We start from the raw sequence: 9,856 nt of genomic DNA, 5'->3' as shown, positions 1-9,856 counted from the left end.
AGCAAAATCATTTCTGCAGGCAGTTACAGCTGCATTGACTGCCTGCTGTAGCAACTCATATTTGTCCTCGGCTGCTTTTTTCGCGTCCTCAGCTGCTTTTTTCTCGACCGCAAGCTTCACCTTCGCGTCGATGTCTGCCTGACTAAACTTCTTTTTCTGCTTCTTGGCCTCCGGCCCCTCGTTGTAAAACACCTTCCACGTGGCGCCATCTCCAGCGCCGTGCACACGGCCATAAAGTCGAGGTAGTCTTGTTCACCCTCATAATCCATCTCGTCTGCATCTTGGTCAGAAGGCCCAGTTTCTTCGTTGTTCGACATGTTTCCTATGATTAAGTGTCCTCATTTATTTCAAAAAGTATGAATAAATGAGAAATGAGATAAAAAGAAATCTATGTGCCAGCACTCGATATGCCAACTATGTAGCACAAATCATGCCTTTATTTACGGGAAATTTCGGCCTGACCTTTGCTAGAAAATGGACATATCGAGCGCCTGAAATTCACTGGAACGGAAATGAATCAACATTCCGGCGTAACATAGGCAACTCGGATCATTTACCAAAACATGACATGTCCAAAACATGACATATCCACATATCACATGTCCAGTTCAAATTTGCATATAAATTCAGCAAATTTTGAAACCTATCTAAATTCATAACTAAATAGATAACCTAATTAACATAACTAAAACCTAAGTAAATTAATCCTAGCTAGCAGAGAGAGAGGGGGGGTGGTTTACAGAGGGTGCAGGGCGAGGAGGCAGGCCCGACGACAGCCGAGGTTGGGAGGGGTGGAAGCAGAGGAGGGAGGCGAGGGCCGACGGGTCGGGGCGAGCGCCGGCGCCGGGGGCTAGCGCGCCTGGATCGGGGGCGGCGGGGTCGGGGGCGAGTGCGCCGGGGTCGGGCGCGGCGGGGTCGGGGCCGGCGGGGTCGGGGGCGAGCGCGCCGAGGTCGGGGGCGGGCGCGGCGGTGCGACGTGGCCGGGGAAGAGAGAGTGGGGATTTGGGGGAAAAGAGGCGGGATGAAGCAGGGAGAGGGAGAATTTTGGGTTAAATGGACATAGCAGTAGCGCGTTTACAGGAAACGCGCTACTACTATTACGAGCAGCTATAGCGATTTTCAACAGAAACCGCTACTGCTACCTTGACTAGCTGTAGCTCTTTTTCACTAAAGCACTACTGCTATAACCAGTTTCCCTTTTTTCTTTTCCTCAGCATAATAGGAACATATATATTACATCATTGGACCCTTGCATAATAATGGCTAAGTGTGTATACAAAATAGGAACATATATATATATATTACATCATTGGACCCATGCATAATAATGGCTAATTAAGTGTGTATACAATATAGGAACATATATATATATATATTACATCATTTGACCGATTCCTCAGCGCTGACGTTTTCGTTTTTGAGTCAGCTTCTTTCCCTTCTTGTTCGTCGAAGAATAATTGAACCCCTCATTGTGACTTTGCCTTTTCCATGGAGTACGATTTTTCTTTGGTAATGTAGTATTGATTCTTCTTTTGACGTATACTTCATCATCATCGTCATCTTCCCTCATTGGGTTACTGTACTGGTCATAGTCTTCCTCGTTGGCGACTCCATCCATTCCAATGATGTTTCTTTTGCCTTTCCACACGACAACACGACTGGGATTGCATGGGTCGGTTATGAAGAAGCATTGTGTCACGTGCTTAGCGTGTACCCATGGCTCGTTTTTTAAGATAGCGTTCACGGTAGCGCTCTTGGCATCGGGTATAGTCATGTTAGTGAAAATCCGGCTTTCTCTTTCGACATTCTTAGCCCATCTGACATGGAACATCGTCGTGTTGTGCAGTCCAGAGTAGTCAAGCTCCCAGATCTCCTCGACCCTTCCATAAAATTGTTCATTTGCGCCATTGTCGCTGCCGGTCATGCATTCCATCGTCACCCCTGAGTTCTGATATTCATCACTATCCATATCTTTGGCCTCCGTGTAGAAAGTGTATCCGTTGATATCATATGTCTGATAGGTTACGAGGTTGGACGAGGGGCCATGTGCTAAGGCGTATATGAGCAATCCGTCCTTAGAGCTCTCCTCCGGGGGATTAGCAATAATATGCTCTTTGAACCAATGCAGGAAAGTGGAGTTGTGCTCTCTAGTAACTTCGACGTCTGTCCTGCATACCCCCCGGTCACGATACTTCTTTGCGATAATTTCTTTGTGCAGTGCCACGAAAGGATCTACCTCGTCTAGGTGTTGTAGCACTACCAAGTTTGCTCTGTCAAAGTCGCTGCGTCGATCTGAGTATGCCACGTGCAGTTCCCTGCGACCATTGTAGTGACCTTCTCCTTTGAGCCTCCCATCGTGCTTGTTAACGGGCAAACCAACACTAACACCAGGCGGCTGGTCTGCGCCATATAGAAAATTCTCACAGAAAGAGATGCACTCTTGTGTCAAATAACCCTGGACGATGCTTCCATCCGGACGGGACATGTTACGAATGAATCCTTTGATGATCGCATTCATCCTCTCAAACGGCATCATGTTGTGTAGGAATGACGGCCCCAGGTCTATTATGTCATCCACAATATGGACACATAGATGCACCATCACGTCAAAGAACGCGGGCGGGAAGTACATCTCAAGCTCATTCAATATCACAATGATCTCTTCCTATAGCCTTCGGAGCTACTTAACACTGATCGACTTTTGAGAGATGATGTCGAAAAAGTTGCAGAGACCAATAAGCGTGTCACGGACGTGCTTGTCCATTATCCCTTTAAGGGCAATAGGTAATATCTGCGTTATCATCACATGACAGTCATGAGACTTCATCCCGCTGAACCTTTTCTTGTCCGTGTCTAGATATCTACTTATCTTGCCACAGTAACTGAAACTAACTTTGACTCCGGTAAGGCACTTAAAGAATTGATTGATCTCAGCCTGACTTAAGGTGAAGCAAGAAGGGGGGCAATAATCCTCATTCACAACCATGGGGGAGGTTGTACATCCATACAAACACGGGCCATCTGCTATGGTTGGTGCTCTGGTTGCCAAACGGATTCATGCCATCGGTACACGCGCCAAGCATGATGTTCCTTGCATCACATTCAAAATACCGATAGAAGCTGTTCAACGCTCTCCACTGGCTTCCATCCTTGACGTGTCTCAGCTTCGGATCATCTCCATCGTCGGGCTTCTTCCTCTCCGCGTGCCAGAGCATTACCTTTGGTTCCTTGGGATCTACAAAATACCTCTGGAGACGGGGAGTGATCGGCAAGTACCATACCACTTTCTGGGGACATTTCTTCCCGGCCTTCTTGTATCGAGAAGCATTGCACACCGGACAACTTGTTTTTTCCGCGTGCTCCTTCCGATAAATTATGAAATCGTTGATGCATGCATGGGGTCTAACATGTGGCAGATCAAGAGGGCACACGATCTTCTTGGCCTCATCAACACTACTAGGACATAGATTACCCTCGGGAAGAACATCCTTTAGGTACTTGAGATGCTCATCGAGGCTAGTGTCGGTCCATTTGTTTTTAGCCTTCGTCTTCAGCACTTGGAGCATGAAACTCAAGTGGGTCACCTCAGGATTGCAACCATCATACAATGGAGTGTTCAAGTCTACCAACAGTTGCTCCAGCTTAGCCTCCTCTCTAGAAGCAGCTCTCTTAGTACTCGTCTTCTTGCGAAGCAATGCTTGAACATGAGGGTCCCGCACGATTGAACTTAGTACCGACGAACTCTGCTGCGTGGAGTCCATGTCGTTCTCTCCGCCGCCATGTCCGGCCCCTTCTCCGCCGCCATGTCCGGCCTCTTCCCCGCCGCCATTATCGATCATCTCTTCGTCTTGCCCCGTGTCATCATTGCCTGCCCCGTCGGCATCCTCAACATCGTCATCCTCATCTTCAGTTATCCACCGAGTATAGCCATCCATGAAACCAGTCATGAGCAGGTGCGCTTCGACACGACCATCGACATGGGGGTCAAGCCAAACTATTCCTTTGCATTTTCGACACGGACATAAAACCTTTGTCAGGTTATTTTCCTTCATGTCCTGCACCACCGATCGCAACCACCTGTCCACCATCATTCCACTAACCATCGTGAACTCTGCACGGTAATAATAAACAAATTGATTATAAAAATGCATGCATTCATCAAAGTCATACAAAAATTCGGCACGACCTTCCTTAAAAGTAGGACATATATAGATCTAGAGTTTTCCCGGAATTCGCTGAAACGGAAATAAATCGACATTTCGGCAAAACATAGGCAACTCAAATGCACAATTTGGCGTCAACTCATGCCACACACACAATTTCCATAAAAATATCACACGCACATGCATAAACATATTTCCATTTTGCAAAAGCATGAAATATTAATCACACCTCTATCTCGAGATCGAGCACACGGTGGAGATGATGATGTAGGGAGGTCAAAAGTGCACAAAGCTCTTCTTGACAAAGAAAGATCTAGTTAGGGGGTAAATATGTCACTTAACTAAATGCTACATCTACCTAGCTAGCTAATTTGGGAGGAGACAACTTCAACTAGTGGAGGGGGAGGAAAACGAGAAAGGAGATGAATTAATGGAGGTGGTGTAGTTATAGCTAGGAGTAATGAAGAGAGAGAAAGGTATGTAGAAGAGGGAGAGTAATGGGGGAGAAGTATTGAGGAAGAAGAAGAGTGAGAGAGGGAGGATGTGGGAGGTAGGGGAAAGGGAGGATAGGAGATGGGGAGGGGGAGGTGGAAAAGGTGGTGGGTGCTGCGTCTTAGCAGTAGCGCGGGAGAGAAAGCGCGCTGCTGCTAAGAGCGTAGCAACAGCGCGCTTTCTTGTCACGCGCTACCGCTAAACGGGCCAACCCTGTGCACAATTTCAAAATTAGCAGCAGCGAGGTGACAAAAAGGCGCGCTGCTACTATGGTATTAGCAGCAGCGCGCTCCCTGGCGCCGCGCTACTGGTAAACTTATGTCGTTGTGTACTGTCGGTGGATTTTTGTAGCAGCGCGGTTTAAGTGTCACGCGCTACTGCTAAGTTTGCACCAGTAGCGAGCTTTCCGTAGCCACGCTGCTACTACTTAGCAGCAGCGCCTGTTTTTATGCCGCACTGCTGCTAAGATTTTGTGTATAAGGTTTTCCCTAGTAGTGGTAGACTGAATTTCAAAATTGGGCCAGTCAATTTTTCAGAGCTCGCCGTAGTTCGCCGGTGCGAACGAAGGGGCTCGGGTGGGGACTTTGGTTGTGTGTGTGGGGGGGCGGTGGTGGGGTCTCGCCGAACGAAGAAAACTTGACATGGGTGGGGGTGGGGTGGGGGTGGGGGTGGGGGTGGCGGAGGAACACAGGCGGTGGGGGCCGGTGTTCCTGCCGACGGCCCTTGCGATGTTCTGTATGGGAAGAATCCGAGACAAGGAAGAAGAAGGGTTAGGAGACGTAGGATCTTCATCCAACCGCCTGAAATGGTCGACTGACCCAAATTACAAAAGTCGCGCGACTTGCATGCAGACATGCCTTTATATTCAGTACCATCATCGTACCTACTTAGCACTGCTCGTGAATCCATCAAGCTAAACAACGTGCCACTCATAATTCCAAACTTGTTGCTCAAGTACGAATCTAATATGATGCAGATATTACTAAAACAGATAACATTTAATTGGTCAGCTAATGTTCCTACTTTTACTTTTGAAAAAGCACATGCACCACATATAGAGAGATAGCAGGGACTTGCTTTCTTAATGCGCTCTGGTTCATCTTGTGTGGGCACTACGCCACGAACATTTTATTATCCAAAATCTGCTTGCTCTTCTTTAGCATGTTCCTCTTCCGTTCTTCTTTAATAAGTACTCTCTCCATTCCTAAATACAAGTCTTTGTATAGATTCCACCATGGACTATATATGGAGCAAAATGAGTGAATCTACACTCTAAAATGTATCTGGATACATCTGTATGTGATCCATAGTGGAAATCTCTACCAAGACTTATATTTTGGAACGGAGGGAGTATGATAGTAGTACAGTATGTTCCTTGTAGTGAAGATGAGCAGGGACATTTGCTGTGTAGAGGTCTATACTGTCGGTTGGTATGGACACTTTGAACTCTTCGGGCCTCTTTGATTCGTAGGATTTTGTAAACATGGGAATATGATTTGTAGTGTCCTGCCCACTTGAATCCTATAAGAATAGCAAGGAAATGCGGGGAGATGTGTCGCCTTTGAGAGTTACACTGATATTAACAGTACCGCTCCTTCAGTTGAAGAGAGCTGGTATCCGAAGCCTTTCTAGCTGTACCGGCAATACTAGCACATATATTCCAGCAAGTTCCACTTTGCTGATTTTACTCTGATGCTTACGGTTTTTCCCGTTATATCTACACTATGATCTGTGTAGCTACTTTGTGTCGCACTAGCAACAGTCCACTCTTGAAGCTAAACACTTCAATGACTTACAAAATTGGCACCAAGGCATTGAGTGCCATTCTGGATGCAATGAAACTCATACGCTCCCCACAAGTTGACTCTTGTTCAGAATATGATCCTAATGACTCTTGTTCAAAATTGCCACATATAGAGAGAAAACATGGAATTGCATTTCTTTGGGCGATGTGATTCATCATGAGTGGGCAACCAACATTGTGTGCAATTAAGCGGAACCTCAAGAATATGCTTCCTCTTCTGTTCTTTAACATGTTCCTCTTTTGTTATTCTGTATTTAGTACGTACAGTATGTTACTTGTCAGGAAGGTGAGCAGGGACATCTGCAGTCAACAATTGATAGAGCTGGCATGTACCTGATCGATAGGCTTTCAATTACTAGCGGCAATACAACACCATACTTTCAAGCCAGTTCCACTTCCCGATTTATATATTGTGGTTATGGTGTACCCCTTTTATGTACACTATGATCTGCCTAGTTGCTGTGTGCTCTTGATATCATGGTTTGGCAATAAACTCTCTATACTTCTGGAGCCTATTTTTGGTGTACTTGTGCCAGATTACATAAATGCACGCACCATATTACAGCACACATGGGCTCTCTCATCAGAATCCAGTGATAGCACACAAGTGTTTACAGGGGTGCCCCTATATTAGAATATCCTCTGCATTACAAAGATAATCTCACAACTATTTATGTTTTCATGGTTCTCAGATATTATACGTAATTACAGTGAATATTAGAATACGCGCATCAGAAGAATATTGTGGAACACTGCAATGACTTACAAAATTGGCACCAAGGCATTGAGTGACATTCTGGATGCAATGAAACTCATACGCTCCCCCTCTGTAGATTCTTGTTCAGAATATGATCCTAATGACTATTCTAACCTCGAGGAGTCAAAGGCAGATGGCCTGTCATGTTCACCCATCAAGGTGTCTGCTCTAATTTGGCAAGGTTTTATTGATTGTGCGTATCTTGAATATGTTGTCTTTCATTTCTTCTACTTTGTTGCACCTCCATCTGCTTAGTTTACTCATCATATATGTCAAGATGCCATGCCCATCCATTATCAATACATATTCCATCTGTCATCATAGCATATTTTTCCACTCAAATGTTGTTCTTGTGCATCAGACATCAAAAAGGAAGAGGGTGATTGCCGAACCTGAAGGAGCACCAGCAAAGTCCTTGAAAAATGTGGTTGTGCCGGAGAAAACAAACAGCACCCCACTTATATTGGCAGCACAACTAGTTACACAAAACGTAGGACCGACTCCAGCAGACTGTACCCATACTTCACTGGCCACACCACTAGCCCCACCACACATGACTTGCACTCCAGCAAAACGTATGCCGATTTCAGTTGCCATAGCACTAGCCGTACCACAGAAAAATCCCACTCCAGCATGTCCACCAGCCGAAGACCTATCCCAACTGCAGAGACGACCAATTCCTGCAGATTGGAACCCATTCCAGTTATTTCCAGTTTAAAAGACAATGCTTTCAATGTTGTTAGGGACTACGTGCATATATTTCCAACATTGGAAGATTATAGTGAAGAAAAACACCATTTTCACATCTTCCTGTCCCACTTACGTGTAAGTGCTATTATTCATGGTATTATTTTCCTGTTTTCTGCTGATTGAACACATCAATGATTTAGATTACATTGTCATCTGTAGGCGAGGGTCAATCTGGATAGTCATGACGAGCAAAGCTTGCTTGCGCTTTTCAAGGAAGCATTGCATCAGTATTGGTGTTACCTGAGGAAATCACACTTTGATGGCAAGTCTATAAATGACTTTCTGGTGAAGTCTCCTATGCTAAATTTAGAAGGCATTGAATGGAAAAACCTTGTTATGCACTGGTCTCGTTTCGAGGATGAGGTACTGTCTATGGTATCGCATGACAATTTGAACTTCTACTTTTCTGCATGTGCCTTACGGATCTTTTTTGCAGGAAATCTGCTCGAAAAAGAATTCCGGTTTGAAAAGAACGACATCATATCACAAATATGCTGCCCGTTGCTTTGCTCTTGTTAGTACCTGTTGTCCTGTATCACTGTACTTTCATACATACCTGGTTCATTATGTGACAGCATGTAACGCCCTCGACACGACTATATCTCCCACGTGTCGAAGCACGACTTAGAGGCATAACCGCATTGAAAACAATGTCGCAAGTGAGGTAATCTTCACACAACCCATGTAATACATACGGGAAAGAGATACATAGCTGGCTTACACTCGCCACTTCACACAATACATGAATAAAACATTACATCATCCAGATACAATCAAGGCCCGACTATGGAACCAAAATAAAAGAAGACTGCCCCAAATGCTACACAGATCCCCGATCGTCCCAACTGGGCTCCACTACTGATCGACTGAAACGAAACAACACAAAGGACAAGATCTTCATCGAGCTCCTCCTTGAGATTGGTTGCGTCATCTGCACGGTTCAACAGCACCTGCAAGCTGGTTTTGGAAGTATCTGTGTGTCATGGGGAATCAGCAATCTCACACCCTCGCGACCAAGACTATTTAAGCTTATAGGAAGGGTAAAAGGTATGAGGTGGAGCTGCGGCAAGCGACTAGCATATATGGTGGCTAACATCTGCAAATGAGAGCGAGAAGAGAAGGCAAAGCACGTTCGAGAATCTACGATCAAGAAGTGATCCGAAAACAACCTACGTCAAAGATAACTCCAACGCCGTGTTCACTTCCCGGACTCCGCCGAGAAGAGACCATCACGGCTACACACGCAGTTGATGTATTTTAATTAAGGTCAACTTCAGGTTTTCTACAACCGGCCATTAACAAATTCCCATCTGCCCATAACCGCGGGGACGGCTTTCAAAAGTTCAAATCCCTGCAGGGGTGTCCCAACTTAGCCCATCACAAGCTCTCACGGTCAACGAAGGATATTCCTTCTACGAGGAAGACCCGATCAGGCTTGGAATCCCGGTTACAAGACATTTCGACAATGGTAAAATAAGACCAGCAAAGCCGCCCGATGCGCCGACAAATCCCGATAGGAGCTGCACATATCTTGTTCTCAGGGCACACCGGATAGCTCAAGCTACGAGTAAAACCAACCCTCGAGTTGCCCCGAGGTGGCCCTGCAGGCTGCCCGTTTCAGACCAACACTCAAAGGAGCACTGGCTGGGGGGGGGGTTTAAAATAAAGATGACCCTCGGGCTTGCGAAAACCCAAGGGAAGGTTATAGGTTGTTAGTGCGAATGGTAAAACCAAGGTTGGGCCTTGCTGGAGGAGTTTTATTCAAGGCGAACTATCAAGGGGTTCCCATTATAACCCAACCGCGTAAGGAACGCAAAATCCGGGAACATAACACCGATATGACGAAAACTAGGGCGGCAAGAGTGGAACAAAACACCAGGCATAATGCCG

This window comes from Triticum urartu, chromosome 2 (assembly GCF_003073215.2).
Source record: "Triticum urartu cultivar G1812 chromosome 2, Tu2.1, whole genome shotgun sequence".
Taxonomy (NCBI): domain Eukaryota; kingdom Viridiplantae; phylum Streptophyta; class Magnoliopsida; order Poales; family Poaceae; genus Triticum; species Triticum urartu.
The sequence above is the reverse complement of the archived record's forward strand: the minus strand, read 5'-3'. Positions refer to the sequence as shown.